General features: G+C 33.5%; 1 long non-coding RNA gene across 1 annotated transcript; it reads left to right on the top strand.

The window, feature by feature from the left end:
• The first annotated feature begins 1,152 nt into the window (after positions 1–1,152).
• On the top strand, positions 1,153–20,822 carry LOC116662625. Its single transcript, XR_004318598.1, has 3 exons — positions 1,153–1,335; positions 5,142–5,149; positions 20,813–20,822. It is a non-coding gene; the product is annotated as an uncharacterized LOC116662625 (long non-coding RNA).
• The last annotated feature ends 981 nt before the right edge of the window (positions 20,823–21,803 follow it).

A 21,803-nucleotide genomic window follows, 5' to 3' on the forward strand; every position in this document is an offset into this window, starting at 1 on the left:
TAAATTCTGAGGTACTGGGGATTAGGATTTCAACATATGAATTTTGAGGAGGAGAGAATTCAAACCATAACACCCAGATACACTATACTAGCTATCTCTTCCAAGCACCCTTGTCTGTTCCCAGCACGTTAGCCTCAAAATAGCTATATAGGGAGTGATAGACAGGGAGGGGAAGGAAAAGGGAAAGGGAGAATTTAAATTATGGCCCTACAAATAGGCCTCACACTGGAGCAAATCTTAAACCATTCTACCAGAACCTTTTGTTCATAAAACATTGTTTCGAAGGTTGAAAGAATGTTCCCTTTTGTTTCTTTTAAGTCCACTTTACCTGCTAGTTAAAATCAATATGACATGTTTGACTTACTTGATTTTCTGGGTTTATTTGCCAGTGAATTATTTGTTTTCATATTACAGAGTAGCTCGGCTGTGCCTCATTTCACTCTGAAATCATGCCTGATAAGCGATTGTCTGATACTCACCAGGCTGCGTGTGTGTGCAGGCTGGCAAAGGATGCCCATGGCACAGATGAGGTGCCTTATGTGCAGTCAGCTTGCTTTGTCCTGCTCACTGTCAGAGCTTCTCAAAGGTCCTGTCCTAGAGAAATCAGAATGATATACAGAATTAAAGGATAATGGATTGGGGATGATGTTCAGCATCTTAATTAGGGACTTTTGGCAGGATATAATCATACATTTTGGTTGGATATTATAATTAGGAGACTATTAGAATATTCAAAGGAGAAAGATGCTTTAGTGATTCCGTAGCTAGCAAAATCCATTATTGTAGAGAATGTAAAACAAACACATAAATCAGACAATGTTTTGTAAAATAAACTTCCCAAGGTTTATCAGTTTCTTACTATAGAAGTTTGCTTCCAATTTACTGCAAATACTTAAAGCATTATTTATATATTTAGAAAAAAGTTATTGATGATTTTGTTGGTCTTTTGAGTCCTCCTTTGTTCCAAGATCTATCAATAGATTGATTAATTTAATGGAAACCTGGAAACTGAATGAATACACTTTAAGCACATTTTTTGGTGGGGTGCTGCATTTACTTAAATGAAGCTCTTGCTCCGACATTAATAGGACATCTACTTAATTTTTTTCCTTAGTAAAAATGAGTTTTTACTCTTATTCCACACTCCATAACTTAAGCCATCTGTAGATAATAATACATATCTGTTAAATAGATTCTGGGATGAGGGGTGGAGTGTGACAATAACTGCTTAAAGTAACGATTGAGCACATGAACCATAACCTCAGCTTTGTAGCACTGTCTTAAAATGGGCCATAGGACTAAACTGCTTGAATACGGCTCTGGATAAGTGGTATTGTTTTACAACCCAATAAACGATTTGCAATCATTATGACTTTAGAAAACAAAAACTCTTAAATATAAGGCAGTTATAGGAGGATTAGAAAACAAAATTTATTGGGGAAATAGTTATTTTAAAATTTTATTTTGTTATCTAATAAGCAGCATGATGAATAAGCCTAAGTGTTAAAAGTCAGTGAAAAGTGAATATATTTTGACAACCAGGCTTTCAATAGAGGGAGACTAAGAGCTGAACTCCCTGTCAGAATGGGTTGGGTTTATATACCTTGTAAATAATTTCAGAGCAGACTAGGGACAGACTGACACCCCGAAAACCTTGCAGAATTAATCTTTCATTGCAGTATTTGAAGAGTGCCATCACTGTCATTCTTTCAGCAAATAGTCACCGAGCTGTGACAAGCACAGTGCTTGGGGCTGTGGATAATGCAGTGCTATATAAGATAGACTCTGACATCAGGAACTGTGTGGTTTGTGTCACTTATTCAGCAAACATTAATTGAACACTACGTATACAGTAGACACTATGCTAAGAATGCCCTTGGGATTAGTTTATGATACAGTCTTGTCCTCAGGGATTTACCTAACTGCTTCACCTAACAATTTCTGGGACTTCTGGGACTAGGTTTATATGTATTCAAAGAAGACATTAGCTAATTGAAGAGAAACTTTCTGCAGTATTATTTCCTAGCCCTCGAGCAATCCATGTCTTCTTTCCCATTTCCCTTCTATATTCTTTTTTCTTAATATTTATTGTATTTTATTTTGGTTTTCTTTTGTTGGGGGAGGGTGGGTAATTAGGTTTATTTATTTATTTTTTAAGGGAGGTACTGTGGAATGATCCTAGGACTTCATGCATGCTAAGCACACACTGAGCTATACCCTCCGCCACCTTCTATATTCTTAATTTATTGCTTTGCCTAGTTTTTGAAACTGATGTTTCTTCTGCATTTTGGAACCTCTGCTCATGTATTGGTGTCTCCCACACTGTGCTGATGTTTTGAACTAATCCTGTTCTGTTTTGATGACAGTTTTCTCAGCTATCCTCCGAATCTGGTTCGTAACCTCTGCTTGCTTTGACCCCTCATCTTTATAAGCTATAACTGCTGTCTGCTGTCTGCAGATGTCTTTTTCAGAAAGCCTCGTTCTGGTATTCCACTTTATTGCAGCACTAGATATATTCATTGTCTGATCTACTTGTGAACTGAGTAAAATTCATACTGATCATATATTTTTAATTCTGATATGTTAAAATAAAAATGCTACTCAATTTTTGGCGTATTGAAGAAAGAGGTACTTGCATATGAAAACCAAGAAATTCATCTACTTAATCCTACTAATAACTGTTCCTAGGTTATTTGAAAAATAAGTAGAAGATTGGAAAAAGAGGTTTTGCCATTATTGAATTCAAAGTCAACAGAAAACAAAATTTTTTTATCAGAGCATTTTTTTGTCTTTTCAAATTTCCCATCAAATATTTGACTGCTGTTTGTTAGCCACTGGAATGTTCTGCATTCCCAGACATCCTATAGATTTTCCCAAACTTACGAGTTTACTATGCTTTTTGATATTAATTTCTCTAGCGAGGGTATTATTGAGTACTTTTTTTACATCAACTCTGTCTTACCTTGTTATAGCGACAAAAAGTGGTTTGCCTCTTCTAGTCCTACTTAGATGGGCTTCCCATAATCAAATTAAATCTCCATTTCACAAATTTGTGAAAAGAAGTCTTAAAAAAACTTGCTAGGAGAATCTGATAACAATTAATGTCAAAATTACATGACTGATTTCCAAAGGTCTGTGTGCCCTTCTATACTTTTAATAAGAATTTAAAAATCAAAATTGAGTTAACTGTTAAGAGTTGTATTTCTAATTGCATAAAGGGGCCTGACTGAGAGATTTTTAAGAAAATTGTGTAGAATTATCTTTTCTAGGTGGACCTTATAGAGCATGGGCTTTTCAAATTTTGTTTTTATGAGATCTGTATTCTCTATGAAATCTCTTTTCCTGGGTCTTATTTTAAACAAGATTAATAAAACTAGTTGGAAAAGGAGACATATTCAGCTGAGAAATTATTCCTTGGCCTGTATAATATTGAATTGTCAGTTGAAGCACTTTTCTACCATGCAATTTCTCTCTACTCTTACTGCTGCCACAATTTGTGTTAAACTGAGTTGATTATTATTTTTTTTTAATGTACAGATGTATGGAATTTTAATTCAGTGTTAATAACAGCAGAGAAAGGACCGGTTGCTCATTTATTTAAAAATGTGTTTATTAGGTTAATACTTTAGAGTCATGGTCTGGCCTTTTTGATTTCTTTGATTTTTTTTCCAGTGAAGAGTTTGCTGAAATCCATCTCTGGGTTACTAGAGCTATGTTTTCATAGAGAAACATAATTTTGGAAAAGTATTAGCAAGTCACTCAACCTCAACAGACTTTTGTTTATGTTCTGTTAACATTGGAACCAGAGTCTCACTTGTTCATGGAATTAATTTCTAAAAAATTGTAGTATACTTTTGCTATGCTTTTAGGGATTCAGTTAGTTCAATGATGTTTGAAAGTACTAGTGGGCATTAGTAATGGGCTAATTGCAGCAAGCTTTCAAAATCATAATATAGCATTTCCCTGCATATGATATGCCAAAGAACCTGTGCTTGAGTGGAATTGTACAGGGAAAATAGGCCCTAGTCCACAATGCCAGGCATTATTTCAGGCTCTACAGGTAAAGTGGTAAACAAAACAGATAAAAATCTGTGCCTTCTAATGAGGGAAGATAGAAAAAAAATCAATCAAAATGGATGATAAATAGAAGGGAGAAAGGGAGGGAGGGAAGAAGAAAGAGAGAGAGAGAAAGGTATATTAGTGATAAGTGTCAACAATACAAATAAAGAAAGTGATAGTGTAGGGAATACAGAGGTGGTATTAAAATTGTAAATAAAGTGACAAAGAAGGCCATACTGAAAAGGTGGCCTTTTATTATAGAGTGAAAGAGGATAATGGAACAAGCTGAGAATAATATTCTTCCCATAGGAAAGAGAAATTCAAAGACTCTGGGATAAGGGTGGGTCTGGTATGTATAAAGATCAGGTAAGATGTTAGTGTAGTGAGTTTGTTAATCTCACAGGTACCAGCTCCCCATGAGAAAAGTTAATTATAAGGAAATATCACTAAAATTTCTTTGAAGTATAAGGGAAATACTTTTGTGAGAACTCAGAGCCATTCATGCCAACTGTTCACTTTTTCCACCAATTTCGTGTGTCGATCTACTTTTCTGAAGCATAAGAATTTTTGTGTCTGTTTATATATGTCCAAGCTACTTGGAAAGAATTTTCTCATGACAGGCAAGATTCTGAAGGAGAATTGAGTCAAGACAGTTGTAATTTGCATTAATTTTGCATTAAGTATAGACCTTAGAATTTACAATCAGAAGATGATGAAAAAAAAATCTCAGATGTGAATTATAACACATTTTCACTGTTATTAGTCTGCTTTTTGTAGGCCAGTTATTTTTAAACATTTGGTTATGTAATATTTTCCATACACTATCTCCTATTTTGTTTAATGTCATAATCTTCTATAAATCAGGGCAGGAGAAAAATATATGTATATATTCATGCATATGCAGTGTAAGATATATAATAATAATTGTAATGGCTATTATGTTTTAGTGAAAGGCACTACTCTATGTATTTTATATCTGCTAGATCATTTACTACTCATAATAGCACCATAATTTACATATTATTGTTCTCATTTTATGGAAGAAGAAAATGAGGCCCAGAGAGGTTATGTCTTTGGCCAAGAATATCTAGTTTATAAGTGGAAGGGCCAGAATTTGGTTTCAGAGAATCTAAATAAGGCCTCAGTGCTTGAAAGAAGGAATGAGAGGATCAGGATGCATCTGATAACTACACCTAAAAAAAGTGGAGTAGTTTACTGTTATCAGAACCAAAATTGGGAAGGGCATGGGGCAGGAGCATAGATACCTAGAAAGTACACATAATCCAACCTCATTGTGCAGGGTAACAGGGTTCTTTGGTCTAGGTAGAATATGTAGGTTCTGGGTCTTACAGACTCTGTAGACTGAGAAAGATGACTCCTAGAACCGAGAATCACTGAATGTCATGCATAGCTTGCTAATAAACCAACTACAAAAGTAAAGAGGCTGACAAACCTATAAACATGGTAGTATTTCAGTTTTTGTATAATCTGTTACTGTGTACAGTACAATATTTGAGGGTAAAATTTTTAGTGCAAAAACATTTAAAAATGCATTTTGAATTTCTATTTCTGTAGTGTTTCTAGATTAGAAGTAAATTTTGTTTTATTTTTCGTCTGTTTATGCTAGCAGAAAATAATTGAGTTACTGAAAAACAAAACTGTTGACCTGAAACAGATAGACTGCCAGTTATTTATACAGCCAAAATGTGTTTATTCAAGATCAGCAAAGAATTCCAATTTGGGGTCTGCAACCATGGTGAGCCACACACAAGTCCCCAGCAAAAAAAGAGGAGAACTCTTTAGAGGAAAAAAGATGTTTGGAGAGCTGTAGGAAACAGAAGAATCCACTGAAGAAATTGAGACTTCAAAGAATAGTGACTTTTCCTTGGGTTGAATTGTAACAGTCTCTTACTGGCTAAGCTCTTGTCGAGCAAGAAGAGAATGTCTTTATTCCTCCTGTTGAGCTCTGCTATCATCATAGGACATGAGGACTTCCCCTTCTGGTCTCTCAACTCTACATAATTGAGGTTCTTTTATTTATTTATTTTACCTCTACCCCTTTTGATTAAGATAATTCTCTGAAAGCGTCACTGACTGAGAGTCAGGTTTTCTGGTTTCAATGGATTTTTACCCTTCAGTGTGAGAATGGACCTTTCCTGAGGGTAGTGTCCCACATCAGAGGGAAAATGTTGATTGGAAACCTATTGAAGTCACATTTGAGTAAGAAGGAGGGGAAGGAGGGAGAACTCTGAGGCCTTTTTTACCTTAAGTCTATGTATTATCAAGATCATAGACACTGGAGATCATTTAAAGCATTATGTAATCATCAGAAGTTTGGCAGACAGACTTCCAACAGGCCTGGTCCAGATATCTTTGGAAAGCTGTCTTATCAGATGTTTGCTTCAGTGCCAGAAAATATTTACTTTCATGTCACCTGGTGATTTGCAGGTCCAGTCAGGATTTGGTGCTTTCTTTGGATGTGTCACATGAATCCAAGAGTCTATTACCTGGGGTTTGGCAGCACAAGGGTGGGTTGACAGTACCTGATAGGAGCCTTTGCAATGAGTTTGGAGAGAGTCCTTTTGGAAGCATTTTTTCCAGAAGAAAACTCCTGGTTGCAAGTTTTTTATCTCCTGAGAGTAGACTGTGAAAGGATAGCTTTACCAACACATGATTATTTTTAATAGAACAATAAGGCCTTTGCAATATTAGAATACTCCTTTTATGATTTGTGAGTCAAAAGAGGCAGGAACCAAGTACATTGGGTGTCCTGTGACTATCTCAAAGGGTGAGAGTTTTTAAGTTCTAAAATGGATGGATCTAAGGTTTAGAAGGGCTAACAGCAATGATTTTGGCCAAGATATTTGGAAGACAAACTCTGCCAGTTGCGTTTAATGTTGTGAGTGCATTCAACTAAGCCAAAGGATTGAGGATGATGGGTACAATAGAATGTTGTAAAAGCAGCCACACAACATAGATTTCTCAAAGTAGCTGACTAGTAAAGCGTTTAGTCCATTTACATTTCCGGTAATTATTGATATGTGTGTACTTATTGCCATTTTGTTAATTGTTATGGATTTGTTTTTGTAAGTCTTTTTTATTTCTTCTTTTTTTCTCTTCTCTGTGGTTACATTTGAATCCCTCTTTCTTTTTTTGTGTATATATCTATTACAGATTTTTGGTTTGCAGTTGCCATGAGGTTTTGGTATAGAAGTCTTTATGTGTATATACATAATTGTTTAAGTTACTCATCTCTTAATTTCAAATGCATTTTAGATATCCTGTATTTGTACCCTCCTCCCCTCAGTATTACTTTTCTTTTTTCTAGCTGTGGCCTTTTCTTTTCTACCTAAAGAAGTTTCTTTAATGTTTGTTTTAAAGCTGGTTTGGTGGTGCTAAATTCTTTTAGCTTTTGCTTATCTGTGAAGCTTTTGATTTCTCCATCAAATCTGAATGAGAGCCTTGCTGTGTAGAGTATTCTTGGTTGTAGGTTTTCCCCTTTCATCACTTTAACTATATTGTGCCACTCCATTCTGGCCTGTAGAGTTTCTGACAAAAAATTAGCTGATAACCTTATGGGAGTCTCCTTTTTATGTTAGCTGTTGCTTTGCTTTTGCTGATTTTAATATTTTATCCTTATCTTTAATATTTATCACTTTGATTACTATGTGCCTTGGCATGTTCCTCTCCTGTATGGGACTCTGTGCTTTCTTGGGAAGTTTACTTTTCATAGTAATACTCTTTTTAAAAATAATTCTAGGTATATTTTCTAGTAAATTAAGAGAAAACTGAGAAAATCTTCCAAGCTTGCAAGTCAATCAGCCATCTGAATTACTACAAAAGAGAGGAACTCGATATAAATTAATACCAGATAGGGTATTGTGGAGGAAGGACCAAGTCTTTTGAATAGCAGAGACTAGGAAGTCTGCTTAGGGGGAGGCAGTCCATTGCAAGTTTTTCTTTAAAATAATTTAATTTTAATGTAAGGATTGGGAATTTCTATTTCTACCTTTGAACTGGCTAACTATACTTCTTATATATATATTTGGTTCTAGTCCTTGGAGAATTTTAAATTTAATAATTAAGCCTCATCTTTATAGCTTTTTAACCAGAGGTAATGATATATTTTGTTGTTTCTGTGTGAGGTAGAGAAAATATTGTTTCTCGAAACAAAAGATGTCATTTAATTATTTGATCTTCATATTTTTCCTTCCCTTCTTACTTTGCCAGCAGCTATATGAGACATATTTTATTATTTTGTTCTGATTGCATAGAACATTTTTGTTACAACCTGTTAGTTTTACTTGGTATTATTTCAGGAAGGTTTATAGAATACTCTATATATTTTCATTCTTCTCATTAAAGTAGATATCCTTTGGAGCTTATTTTATTTAACATTTTGAAGACGTAGAATACTTGCTTTGTAATAAATAAAACACAATTATAAAATTCTATTGTGTCATAGCAGAATTTGGAAAAAAATCTAAAATGATAAGGCATCATTTTTCCTTCATATTTTCTTCACCAAAAGTCTTTACATTTCATATTTATTACCCAAAGCTTGCTTGATTTGTTATGATTTAATATCTCAGATCTACTTATTTTTATTTAAATACACAAATAGACTTAGTTAAATAACCTTGGTATTAAACAAAATAAGCAGGTGAATGTTTTGAGTTGTGGTTTGAATTGGGAATCAAATACAATGTCTTGGAATTTGACATTACCAACTTTATTATATTGTTGTTCAGTGTTTGTACTGCAAACAGATCATCTCACTAGTCTGTTTTTGAAGAAAGAACAATGTTTGAAAAAATACTATAAAATTATATTTGAGAAATGAGTTGGAAAAAGTCGTAATTATTATTGTAGTAGATGTTTATCAAAACTGTTTATTGAAATTTGGAGGCCATCTCTTCAAAACATCCATATCCCAAATTGTTTATCTGGGAGAAACAAAATTAGGCATTCTCAGTTTATTGAGGGAAAGTAACTTTTGATTATGGCCATGGATCACTTTTCACAGTTATGGCTCAGTGGGCCCCATCCTCACTTTTAGGCATCATCTCTTATCATCCTTTCTTTCTTCTTACTCTCCTCTCTGTTCTGCACCTGCTCATTCCTTCTTTCCTTCAGTGCATACAGATATTTTGTGTGTGCTGTTCATTTGATTGGTCTCCCCTTCCCCACTTCTCTTTTCCAAACAAAATCCTCTTTTGTGATACCTTCTTTAAGCTCTCTTAATGCTTGGTAGATTCCTATAAATGTTTTGTAGCATTTATCAGACAGTGGTGAAATTGTGTGCTCTCTCTTCTCTCTCATTCTCCACCACTCATCTTTTTCCTGTTCATTTATGGATTACCCATCAGAGCGTCAGATAGCTAACAAATACTCATTAATGCTACTATAACTAAAATTACTAATGTCTTAAATAATAAATGCATGCACTTAACCATATAACCTCTGATTTCTGAAGCTTCTTTAAAATCTTCTGCTCCTATAGTCTTGTTCTAATGATTATTTATATATAATATGCAAATCATGACTTTGACCAAACGAAAAATGATTTGAGCTTAAATAGAAACTCCAGATCAAATCAAGAAAATTGTTCTGCATATTATCTGAGAATTTCTGATTTGTTTCAGCATGGAAAGAGATGTGGACGCACTGAGAAGCTATAGGCTAAAAAGCCTTCAAATGCCTTAAATAGGCCTGTGGGTAGTATATTGGGTTAAATAGTGTCCACCAAGCTTTCATGTCTATCTGGAACCTATGAATGTGACCTTATTTAGAAATAGAATCTTTGCGTATATAATCAAATTAAGATGAGGTCACAATGAATTTGGGTGGGCCTTAAATGCAGTATGACTAGTGTCCTTTTAAGAAGAGGGAAATATGGATATAGGACACAAACACACAGAAGAGAAAGCCATATGAAGATGGGGCAGATGATTCACCTACAAGTCAAGTCATGCCAAGGATTGCTAGCAACCACCAGAACCTAGAAGAGGGGGAAAAAGTGTTATTCCCTAGTTTTAGAGGGAGTTTGCCCATACTGGCATTTTAATTTCAGACATCTAGCCTCCAGTACTGTGAGGGAATAAATTTCTGTAGTTCTAAGCAACTCAGCTTATGGTACTTTGTTATGACAGCCCTAGGAAACTTGTACAGATAGACTAAATTAGTAATAAGGAAATGTTATTTTAGATCAGCTTGATTAACATTTATTGGGTTTGTATGGCATATGTAATGATAGATATTAGGAATATGTCCTTGAATAGTTTCAAAAAGCATGGGAAAGATGGGCATATCAACAGAAGTGTCAGTGTCACATATGGCAGACACTTGTTGGTTACCCATCCATCCGCCATTTCCTTCTCCTTTCTGCCTTTGAATATAGTTGGGTGAGCATATGAAGTTTGGAGCTATGCCAACCATCTTAAGAATAAGAGAATTGCAGAAAAACTGACCCAGATCTCTTTCATTACTAAGCTCCCAATCAAATGTGAAATGTCTTCCTGCTGGTCATCTTATTATGATAGATAATGAATTCTAATGAATGAACTATATTTAGTTGGATTCTTTAATAATTGCAGCTCAAATAATCTAATGAATGCATTGAAATATGTTCAAGGTTTGTGAAAGCATAAAAAAAGAACTCTTGTCCCAAACTGAAGAATCAGAGAAAGTTTTAGTAAGGATGGAAAGATGAGTAGAAGTTACATGGGTCAAAAAAATATGAGAATATCCTCTTGGAAAAGAATAATAGATAAGGCAGAAAAGATACAAAAGAACCTGTGGCTAGCCATAAGTGTTTTGACATTTCTGTAATATAAATGTATAGAAGCAGGTTGGGTTGGGTAGCTTCAAGTCATGAAAACTTCTGTATGTTCTGATAAGGTCATTAAACTTTATTCCAAAAGCACCAGGAATCTTCTGGAACATTTTAAGCAGAGTTTTGAACTTAATTAAGTTATAGTTAGATACTTCTCTTTATATTTTACACTTTATAGTATAAGACTAGAGTTATAGTAACAATCTCTCTGTAACAGTTCAGGCAAGAGATGATAATAACATAAAACATAGCTTGGTAGTAGGAATATTATGAAAGGAATATTTTCAAGAAATACTTGAGAGTAAAATTGGAAGTACATGATTAATACTGTATGTGTAGATAAGAAAGATAAAAGGACCTAGAATGAGTCTCAGGTTTCTGGCTTGAGGAAATGGTGGATAGAAAATAAGAGGTAAGGAACTACTTGTGACAATTCAATTTCCAAATGTCAAATACCTACATTTTTGTTTTAATCATTTTCAGTGGAAAGTTAAATGAAAATATTTCCCTGCTACAGCATATAGAGAATATTACTCAAATTTTCTTGATGACTCATGGTAATAATTGTGACTATCAAATATTGTTTGAGGCAGTAAAGTATTTATGCACTCAGGGGATTGGATTGATAAGATACTTTTCTATAATAGGTAGTTATGGAGTTCTATGGCATTACTTAAATTGTTCTACATTAATTTCATGGTTAATCTTTATTCTTTATAATTTTTAGGCTATAAGTTATTGCTTCAGTCATATTTAATCTAGAGTGTGTCAGACATTGTTCTAGACATGGAGGGTGCAGTGCTGAGCAAGACAGACAGTCACTCTTTTCAGTGGCCTTATCCTGTAGTGAAGACTGGGGGAAAATAAACAAGTGGCATAAAATATCAAGGTCATTCTACATAGCAATAAGTGCTTTAAAGGAAATGAATAGAAATGGCAAGGGATTAAGCTCATAGAGAGTAAGATAGTGAGGAGGGAAATCACTTTTCAAGAGGAAATTTTTAAGTGAAACCTAAGTAGATGACAGGGAGCTCATGATGCTAACCTCTGAGACGTAAGCATTTCAGAGCCAGAAGCCAATCAGAGGAAAGATGGAGAGGAGGACGTAAGCTTGCTGAATGTGAAGAAATGAGTGATTGTTGAAGCCGAGTGATCAAAGGGGCTGAGGTAGTAAGAGTTGAGGGTAGAGAATTGGACATGGCACAGATCGTGTAGAACTTGGAGGCTATTACAAGGAGATGAATATTATTCCAATTACAATGAGAAGCACTGAAGTATTTTAAGCATAGGAATGATGTAATCACGTTTGTATTCTAAGAAGACAATTCAGGCTTCCCTGTGGAGAATGGAATGTATGAAAATAAAAGTGAAAGGAGACCAGTGAGGAAGGTATTGTATTAGTCCAGGCAGACACGTAGCAATGGGAAGGAGGAGAAGTAAGTGTGCTAAATGTATTTTGAAGGCAAAACTGAAAGAAACTGTGGTGGATAGTATATTTTTCCCCTTACAATTTTGCTACTACTTTTCGGTAGATTATTACATTCAGATTATCAGGTAGCTATGATTATCTGAAATGGATGCTGAATGATAGTTTGAAGTTTCTTATAAGTAGAGTTTGAATTTTCATGTATTGTCTTTATGTCTTCATACTGCTTTGTGGGTTCTCAGAAGATTATTGGGGAGTAGCTTCTATAAAATACTGATATTGGTGTGCTATAATTTCAAGAGGTCATAAACATCATTTTGAAAGAGCTTGCTTGAGATTCTCAGTACACCAGAGCAAAGCAGTAAATGTTTACCAAGAAATTATATCTCCTGGTAGAAAGACCAAAATTTGGAAGGTTTGAGATAGTCTCATTTTCACTGATCATATACTGTCTGACCTTGCTCAATACATTTAATGGCTCTGTGTTACAGTTTCTCAATCTTTGAATGGCAATAATGATCTTTTCCATCTAAGCTGAGATATATTTGTAAAGTACATGGAACTAGCCAGCAGGAAATCACTACATACACGACAATTTATTGTTAGTTTTATGGCCAATTCAAATCCCAAAGGAATTGAAGTCATTGCCATTTGAAGGTTGTCCAGTTCATTTTTAAGATAGATGACTGACCCCGTACAAAAGTCACACACAGTCCCTGAACAATTATACTCAAACTCTGCCTTGGCTATGACAGGAGAAAAATATGATTGTTGAATCAATGTAGCTATAAAAATGACATGCATTTCTCCCCTAAGCAGGTGGGAAATGTGAGAAAATGCTTGGATTGGAGGACTGAAGAGAAGTCAGCACTAGTTTTTAAAATACTGTTTCAATTTTAGGGTAAAATAATTGACCACTGAAGTTTTTTTTTTCTTAAGTTTTTATGAGAAATATTTTTATTTAATTAAAAATGTACTGTGTACCTCATGATAGTAAAGTCAATCTGATGAGTATGATGAGAGATACTAAGTGTTTATAGAAGCATAAGTTTGTGACAATTATTTATGTTTGGTGAAATAAAGTAAGCTATATAGAGAAGGTGACATTATTAACTATTTCCACAGTAGAGATAAGAGGGAAGACTGCCTTCCTCCTAAGAAAACAAGGTGAGTCAACACACTCAAATGGAAATATAGTGGTTACTATATTTGAGGTGATTTGAATACTTTGATTTCACTGGAGTACACAGGGGGCAAAGGAACCAGATAAATTAAAAAAGAGTCGCTATATTGGAAATATCTTTAATGATATTCTTAGAATTTGAATGTTATATTATAGATGGGAAGACTAAAATTGTAATAATCTGATCTTTGCTTAATTAAAAAAAATCTTTTCAATGGTGTCTGCATAGAGATACCATTTCCTAACATTACCTCTCAAATTAATCATAAAATGTAGAAAAAAAGAATCAGTTTAAAGGGCTAGAAAAATTTATTCTACTTTTCATTGAGATATAAATCACATTCCATAAAATTTATCCTCTTAAAGTGTACAGTACACTGGTGCTTGCTGTTCACAGAGTGTACAAACATCATTGCTGTCTAATTTTAGAAAAGTTTCATCACCCCCTGAAAGATACCCTGTACCTAATGGCAGTCACTTCTTCCTCCCCCATCCTTATAGTCTATAACACATGTATTAACATGATATCACTCACACTAATACTAATTAGTGGTATAAACCACTAATCTGATTTTTGTCTGTATGGATTTGTGTGTTGTGGATATTTCATATGCTTGGAGTCGTTAAGTGTGTGGCACTTTGTGACTGGTTTCTTTCACTTAGCATAACATTTTTAGTTTCATCCGTATTGTATCACATAATGGTACATCATTCTGTTTTATTGTAGAATAATATTCCATTTTATGGGTATACCACATTTTGTTTACCCACTAGTCAGTCAGTTGATGGACATTTGGATTGTTTCAAATTTGGCTATTATAAATAATGCTTTGAATAGGAACATATAAGTTTTTGTATAGTTATGTTTTCAGTTGTCTTCAGTATATATCTCAAAGTGGAATTAGAGAGTAATAGAATAAGTCTATTTTTAACATGTTGAGGAAATGCCAACCTGTTTTTCAAAGTGGCTGCGCTATTTGACAAATCCATGAGTAATGTGTAAGGGTTCCAGTCTCTCCACATCCTCTCTAATATATGTTATTTTCAGTCTTTTTGATTTTAACCATTATAGTGAGTGTAAAGTCATACTTCACCGGGATTTTGATTTGTGTTTCCTTAATGACCAATGATTTGGTTGAACATCTTTTTGAGTGTTTGTTAGTGAGCTGTATATGTTCTTTGGAGAAATGTCTATTCAAACCCTTTTCACATTTTTAAGTAGGTCGATTTGTCTTTTATCGTTGAGATGCAAGGGTTCTTTATATATTCTTGTTACAAGTCTAGTATCAGATATATCAGATATATGACATCTGATGAAAATATATAATATTCTTTCTTCACTCTCTGGTTTGTCTTTTTCTTGATGATTTCCATTGAACTACAATTTTTAAAATTTAGATCAGGTTTAATTGTTACATTTTTTCCTTTGTTGGTCGTACTTTTGGTGTTATATCTAAGAATCCATTGCCAGATCTCAGGTGATGAAGATTTACCCCTTCATTTTCGTAGGGGAGTTTTCTATCTTTAACTCCTATATATGGGTCTTTGATACATTTTAAATTAATTTTCTGTCTATGGTATGAGATAGTTTTTCATACTAAATTTTTGCATGTGAATATCCAGTTGTCCCAGGACCATGTGTATAAAGATTCTTCTTTTCCCATCGAATTGTCTTGGTACCCTTGTCAAAATTCAGTTAACCATAAGTTTAAGAATATAATTCTGGACTTTGAATTCTATTCCACTGATCTATATGTCTGTCTTTATCCCAGGGCCACGATATCTTGATTACAACAGTTTTATGTATAAGTTTTGAAATTAGAAAGTGTGAGTCCTGTTACTTTGTTTTCACTTCATACATTGGCTCTTCTGGGTCCACTGTAATTCCATATGAATTTTAGGAATCAGCTTGTAATTTTTTGCAAAAAAGCCACCTAGGATTTTGAAAAGGATCATATTTTATTGGTAGATCAATTTGAGGAGTATTTCTATTTTCATATTAAATGTTCCAGTCTACGAACATGAGATGTATTTCTATTTAAACTTCTTATGGATCTTTATTTTCTTTCAAAGGTGTTTTGTAGTTTTCTGTATACAAGTCTTGTGATTCTTTTGTTAAATTTATTTCTAAGTATTTTGTACTGTTTGATGTGATATAAATTGATCTATTTTCTTAATTTCATTTTTGGAATTCTTCATTACCCAGTTTACAGAAACACAGTTGCTATTGTGTGTTAAACATGTGTCCTACAGCCTGATGAACTCTTAGTTTTAACAATAATTCTCTTGCCAATTCCTTAGGGTATTTTATACACAAGATGATGTACTCTAAAAATACAGATAGTTTTACTTCTTCCTTTTTAATCAGGACATCTTTTACGTATTTCTTTTTCTTGTTTAATTGCCTCATCTATAACCTTCAGTAATGTTGAATAGAAGTGGCAAGAGCAGACGTTGTTTTGTTCTTAGTTTTAGGGGTAAAGCTTTCAGTCTTTCACCATTTATTATAACATAAATGGAGTGTATTTGTAGATGCTTTTTATCAGATTGAGGAAGTTCCATTTTATTTCTAGTTTGTTTATTCCTCTTTGAGTGTAAATAATTTAAAATAGCTTTTCAATTTAAACAAACTGAATCACTTATACATGAAATTTAAGTTCTGCACAGCTCCTTTCTATATATTTTATACAGAAGATCCATGTGTCATTCTTAGTCCTATTAGCGCTTTACAAATTTAAAATTCTTTAAATTTAACTTCAAAATTAAATGCTTAATATAAATTTAAAGTACTATAGGCATTTGTTATTCACAAAAACATTATTGAAAAATGAAACCAAACACTGCTAGTTTACAAAATCCACTCTCCTTGATCTTGAGAAAATGAGCTTACAATGAAATGTTAACCACCCACTCTTTCTGGGCACACTGGGCCATGCAGCATTCATCCAGAAAGGAATGCTTCATAATGTATGCAGAATATATGTTGTTTTCACTTTTGCATAGAAGAAAGTGAAAGAGGTAGAGAAGAGACAGAGACAGAGACAGAACAGAGAGAATGAAATTATTTGGACATTTAACATTATTTTATTTCATTGTGAAAAGCCATCTTGGAAATTAATTGCCTTTAATCACAAACCGCATAGAAAATTTTCTCAGTGCACTGTAGAGTTCTAGGTCTTTTTTTCCCATTTAATTTGTAGCTTTTAGTCCTGTTTGGATAATCTGAAAGTCAAGAGAGTCAGGGTATGTGTTTGGATATTTTCCTAGTTTGTAGTGAGCCAACATTATATTGTAGTCCTTGGAAACATAATTATTTTAAAATAAATGGGTCAAAGTTCCTCCTCTTCCTTTTCACACATGCAGCCAGCTGTTAATAGACCCCCCAAGGGTACCTATATTTGTGGAAAAACAATAAAATTTCTTGGATTCATTGCTTGTAACATTTTAATAGTATATTTAAAATTAATAAAAAGTCAATACTTTGTCACAGTCCTTTGCAGCACTTATTTGTATTTCCCTGTCATAATTGGTAGTGCATGTTTCACACATGTCCTAATTATCCTATTCTGCAGTGAGTGATTTTAAACAGCTTTTACCACCTACTTTCCAGAAAGAAATAATAAGATGATTAATGAGAACATCTATAAAACATTCTGAATGCAGAAAGGAGCAGTTTTTAAAGCTAAAAATAATAAACTATTATAGGGAGCATTTTTAAATTTCTATGTCTATAGAAATATATTTGTTTTGGCATAATGATATGTGAATCCACACCTTCAAGATGCTGTATTTTAGAAAGACTTGTCCTCTGTTTGAGTGAAATATCTATAATTCTTGGATTAATTTCTTTTGAAATGAAATTTTGTTTTTATTGTAAAATAATTATATTTATAAAAACATTTTAATAAGTAAGAATTAAAATTGAAAATAAAATCTCTTGTATTCTCTCCTCAAAGTGACTACTGTTAATCTATCAGTAAATGTCTTTCTAGTTGATTTATCAGTCTATAAATCATACAGACACATATTAGTCTGTCACAGTAATTATTAAATAAATGAACAATGTGTGTAAAATTTTATATTTTTACAATGTAGTGTTACTACATTGTACATGTTTCTTTGCTACCACTTTTTCTCTTAATGATGCATTAAAACTTTCTATAGTTTTTAGAATTCTACCCCATTATTTAGTGGCTAAATGTGTCCTATAGCTAAACATAACCAATTTCCTATTGGTAAATATTTATATAGATTGACTTTCTTCATTTCATTTATAATCGATGATGAGACTCTTGTCATTTAAGCCCATTGTGTAACTTTAGGAAGAATTCTCAGAACCAAAACTGCCAGGTGTTCTGGTTCTGTGAGTACATACAACTAATACATTCTGGCAAAGTACCTTTCAGAAAGATGATGGCAGTTTACATTTCTACCAGCAGTGTGTGAAAGTTCCCATGCCCTGTGGCCTAGGCTGGGTCTCCATCTTATTTTAATTAATTGCCAATAATACATGAGAAAAAAGACATCTGACACCTCATTATTTCATTTTTCTTGAATTAAATACTGAATTAAGTATTCATATTTTCCAGTCTGTTTTATCTCTCTTTAAATTACCTGTTTTGCCTCTTTAAGTTTGAGGTTTGATTTCTGTCAATAACTGAAAAAATCAACAATGTAGGTTATTTTTCCCTAAAGTTGGGGGGGGAAAGCAAATTGTTGTCAAATAAATTAAATGATTTTTTACTTGAGGCATTTTTTAAATAGAAAAACTTAAAATATTTTATTATCAGTATTTTTTCCTTCAGATTCATTGGCTTGCAATTGGGATGGGGGCTGTATTACTGTTTTCAAATGTACTTCTTTTTAGGCTTATAATATTTTAGTTAATACATGGGATACATTATTTATGATTTCTTAGATATGGATACTCCAACAATAGTTTATCTAAAAAGTATGTGAATTACAAAATTGTTTATGATCAATGAATTTCTTTTCAATAGTAATCTTTCCAGAATAGATAGAGTATAAATTTCTAAAAATATTGATACAGACTATGTATATCTAAAATATGTTATGTCAAATGATGTAACTGTTGGTGGTCAAATAATTTTAAGGAGTGTGCAATTCATTTGATGAAATATTCTATAAGTTACATGTGTGTGGTTATGTATGCTTTACTTTATGGGCTAAATGTGAAAACTGTTTCCTGCAATGTGTGGCCTAAGGTAATGTCCATGCTGAACTATTTAATGAATTTCAGGTTATAAGAAAATTTAAGTTTGTAAGAGTTTGCTCTTTGCATTGCATTTTAGAGAATACCATTTTTGTTTAGTTTTTTAAGACCCTGACCACATCAGACCAATTTCCTATTGCTTACAATGTAACGTACAATTTGAAAGGTGTTGGACAAATCACCTCATTTATACCTATTTAGACTATTTGTTTATCTTTAATTGAACAACCAAAATACCGTATCTTTTATAGAATATGGATGTTTACAGTGAATCTCAATTTCATAGTAGTCTCAGTTTAAATAATAATTAAAGAAAGATAATAGAAATAAAAGTACACATTCTCCAAGAAAGCTTAGCTAATGCAGCTAAACTTCGAAGATACTGCTGATTCAGTTCTAGACCACCACAATGAAGGGAATATTGCAATAAAGCAAGTTACATGAATTGTTTGGTTTCCCAGAACATAAAAAAATTATGTTTACACTATAGTGTAGTCTGTTGTGTACAATAGCATTATATCTAAAAAAATCAGCATAGATACCTTAACTGAAACATATTTTATTGCTAAAAAAATGCTAACCATCATCTGAGACTTCAGCAAGTTGTAATCTTTTTACTTGTGGAAGATCTCACCTTGTTGATGGCTTTTCAGGATGGTGGTTGTTAAAGATTGGTGCTGTATCAATTTTTTAAAACAAGACCACAACAAAGCTTGCCACATCAGTTGACTCTTCTTTTATGAATGATTTCTCTATAGCATTTAAGGCTGTTTGATAACATTTTGCCCAAAGTAGAACTTTTTTCAAAATCAAACCCTGCTGCTACTTTATCAACTAAGTTAATGTACTATTCTAAAACCTTTGTTTACATTTCAGCAAATTTCACAGCATCTTCACCAAGAATAGATGTCATCTCAAGAAACCACTTTCTTTGCTCATCTGTAAGAGATAGCTCCTCATTAATTAAAACTTTATCATAAGTTTGCAGCAATGCAGTCACATCTTCAGGCTCCACTTATAATTCTAGTTCTTTTGCTATTTCCATCACACTGAAAATTACTTCCTCCACTGAAGTCTTGAACCCTTCACAGTCATCCATGATGTTTGGAATCAGTTTCTTCCCAACTCCTGTTAATGTTGCTATTTTGACCTCTTCCCGTGAATCATGAATGGTCTTAATGGCATCTAGAATAGTGAATCCTTTCCTGAAGGTTTTCATTTAACTTTGCCCACATCATCAGAGGAATCAGTATTTATGGCAACTCTAGGCTTTAAAATGTATTTCTTAAAGAATAAACTTGAAAGTTGAAATTACTTCTTGATCCATGGGCTGCAGAATGGATGTTGTGTTAAAGGCATGAGAACAATGTGAATCTCATTGTACATCTCCATCAGAGATCTTGGGTGACCAGGTGAATTGTCAATGAGCAATAATATTTTGTAAGAAATCTTTCTGATGAGCAGTTGATGTAAAAAGTGGGCTTAAATATTTATTAAACCATGTTATAAACAGATGTGTTGTCATTCAGTCTTTGTTGTTCCATTTATAAAGTGAAGGCAGAGTAGATTTAGCCTAATTCTTAGATACCCTAGATTTGGGGGATGCTAACTGAGCATTGGCTTCAACTCTAAGTCACTAGCTACATTAGCGCCTAACAGGAGAGTGAGGTAGTCCTTTGAAGCTTTGAAGCCAGGTATTGATTTCTCCTCTCTAGCTATGAAAAACCCATATGGCATACTCTTCAAATATAAGGCTATTTTGTCTACATTGAAAATCTGTTATTTAGTATATCCACCACCGTTAATGATTTTAGCTAGATCTTCTAGATAACTTGTTGCAGCATCTGCATCAGTACTTTCTGCTTCACCTTGCACTTTGATGCTTCTTTGGATGCATTTATAGAGATGACTTCTTTCCTTATAACTCATGAACCAACCTCTGCTGGCTTCAAACTTATACAGCTTCCTTATCTCTTTCTTCATAGATTTGAAGAGTTAGGCTTGCGCCTTGGCTTAAAAGAATCCTGTAGCTGATTTAACCTCTTATCCAGACCACTAAAACTTTCACCCTATAAGCAGTAAGGCTGTTTCACTTTCTTATCATTGTTGTGTTCACATGGAGCAGTAGTTTTAATTTCATTCAAGAACTTTCCCCTTGCATTCACAACTTGGCTAAGTGTTTAACATAAGAGGCCTAGATTTCAGCCTATCTCAGCTTTCGACATACCTTTCCCTAGTAAGCTTAGTATTTTCTAGCTTTTGACTTAAAGTGAGAAACATGTGACTCTTCCTTTCACTTGAACACTTAGAGGCCATTGTAAGATTTTTAATTGGGTTAATTTCAATATTGTTGTGTCTTGGGGAATAGGGAGACCCAAAGAAAGGGAGAAAGCAGAACAGCTGGTTGGTGGAGCAGTCAGAACACACACATTTATTAAGTTCAACATCTTATATGGGCATGGTTTGTGGCACTCCAAAATAATTGCAATAGTAGCATCAACATTCACTGATCACAAATCACCATAACAGATATAATAATAATAATAATAAAAAAGTTTGAAATATTGTGAGAATTATCAAAATGTGACACAGAGACAAGAAGTGATAAAATGATGTTGTAAAAATGAAGCCAATAGATTTGCCCAAAGCAGAGTTGTCCCAAACTTTCACAGTTGTAAAAAATGCAGTATCTACAAATTAATAATCCCTACAGGCAGGATTGTATCTTTAATTATTATTTTATTGTACAAGTCTTTTTGTAGGCATATATGTTTGTTGACCTTAGTAAAACAACTGGGAGCAGAATTGCTATATTATTGAATTGGCTAATTATAAGTAACTGCCAAAACTTTTTCCAGAATAGCTGTACCATTTACACTTCCATCAATAGTTCCAGTTGTTCCATATCCTCATCAAAATTCGATGTTTCCAGTCTTTTAAATAAGACACTCTAACTGTGTGTATAATGGCATCTTAGTGTTATCTGTTCAAGTTTTGCATATTGTTATTGAATTATTTGTCTTTTTATTATTGAATTGTGAGAATTCTTTATATATTCTGGGTGCAA

Source organism: Camelus ferus, chromosome 3 (genome assembly GCF_009834535.1).
Source record: "Camelus ferus isolate YT-003-E chromosome 3, BCGSAC_Cfer_1.0, whole genome shotgun sequence".
Classification (NCBI taxonomy): Eukaryota; Metazoa; Chordata; class Mammalia; order Artiodactyla; family Camelidae; genus Camelus; species Camelus ferus.